Genomic DNA, 2025 nt, shown 5'->3' with positions numbered 1-2025 from the left:
ACTACATTAAGGCCCCGTTTGAACCACATTTGGGTATGTTTGAGCTCCATTATTTGGAATTATAAAAAGATGAATAGTGTTTTTTTTTTAAAAATGAGTGGTTGAAATTTTTTTTATTTACGTGTAATATTATTTTATTGAAGATTGTGTGATTAAAAGTAGGAGAGAGAAAATTTTAATTTAATACAATGAAAAATAATGGGGCTCAAATGGAGGCTTAATATAAGAATAATAATGAAAAATATAGTTGTTACGGATCCCATATAACAGAGATTTTCAAATATAGTGACTTGATATGATGAATAACAGTCATATTTTTCATTTTAATGAAATGTGGCGCAAACAGGGGTTAAATTTTTGAAATATTTATTATCGAAGCCAACATGACGAGATGTGATTCGCCCGATTCTTTTTATTTTTTCCATCTTCCAAAAAATGCATGCTAAGTGTTGTCCGTAAATATTTTGAATTAAAATTATCTATATTTATAACATGATTAAAGAGAAAATATATGCTCGTAGCTTTAAAACTAACTTAACCACTAAATAATTTACTTATTAAATTTGTTTTTTGGTCAAAGTAGTATTGAGTTTGAAAGGAAAACTTAAGAGATTTTCAATATTAATTTTAAAAGTATATCTTTACTTACATTTTACGCAAGTTTTCTAGTTTAACATGCAATATACAATTCTTCATTTTAGATAATTTTTTTCATAACTTAATAATTAGAATAATGATACTCAAACAAAGATTGCAAACAGATATTTGACACGTGTTGAGTTGTCAGCACCAGCATTAATAACTTTTTTTCATTGTCCAATAATGTTGCGTCACGTGTTTCCATGTTTTTTAATCATGTGATTAAGTTTATTTGTGTAGCACGATTGTAATAATTAATTATTTGCTTTCAATTTGCGAAGCTCTTAAGGTCCGTTTGATTGCAAAGGTAAAATTGAATTGAATTGAAAGCGAATTCCAAGGAATTGAATTGCCTAGAAATTATTTTCCTGAAAATTGTAAATTATTGTATTTGATTGGTATAATTTTCTTCGTGAAAATGTTGAAATAAAAGTGTTTTTTGGTACTTGTTTGGCTTTATTTTACATGAAAATTGTTAATTAGAAGGATGAAATTTACTGGTATTGGGGATAAAATTTATTTCCATTGCCAATATGGTGAGAATTCGAATTCAAGAAAAAGATGGAAAATACTGACGTGGCGACCAAAGGTGGAAAACAAATTTCTTGAAAAATTTTGTCAATCAAATAAGCTAAAAGTGAAAATTGAAATTCTTTTTCCATTTTCCCTATAAAATAAATGACTATCAAACATGCCCTTAGAGAATTGTAAAACTTTGAATTTGCAGGGCTAAGAACTCTACCTATTCAAAGTTTGCTTCCATTTTATTTTTTTGAAAGTCATGTTGTTTTTTGAATTAAGCTTCTTGTACGCTCTTAGGGTATGACAAGTTTGACACTCCGTTAAGTGTCAAAATCAGAGCCATTAGTTGTTTAAAGTGCTATTAAAATTAATATATAAAAGATCGTCATCTCATAATGCTATCAATCTTATACGTATATCAAGATTGTTGTTCATTTTCCCCTCTATTCAGGGCGATTTCTTTCTAATCTATATTTCTAATTATTGAAGAAACCAAGAAATGATATTGCTTTGTTTTCTAATTGATTCGACTAGCATTTCTCCCAAAAAGAAAATAAAAATAAAAATTCAATTGCAAGTTGTCTTGAATCAAATTTCCTCTTCATCTTTATACGCTAGCTATCAGTGATAGAAAATCATTTGTTGTTGTTCACATCACACGAGCATCGTGGTGCTGCTGACGAGAAAGGAGCTTCAGGTCATCTCTCCAATAGGATGGGTGCTGTTCATTTCTGTGAATTACTAGCTTTTTATCATTAAAAGCTTCCCTCAGGCTATCCTTTAATTGTCCAGTTGAGCAAATTTTCTTGCTTTTGAGTGTCAGTTTGTTAGGGTGCCCTCCCCCCCCCCCCCCCCCCCCCCCGC

Source organism: Olea europaea, chromosome 18, assembly GCF_002742605.1.
Source record: "Olea europaea var. sylvestris chromosome 18, O_europaea_v1, whole genome shotgun sequence".
NCBI classification, from domain to species: domain Eukaryota; kingdom Viridiplantae; phylum Streptophyta; class Magnoliopsida; order Lamiales; family Oleaceae; genus Olea; species Olea europaea.
The sequence above is the reverse complement of the archived record's forward strand: the minus strand, read 5'-3'. Positions refer to the sequence as shown.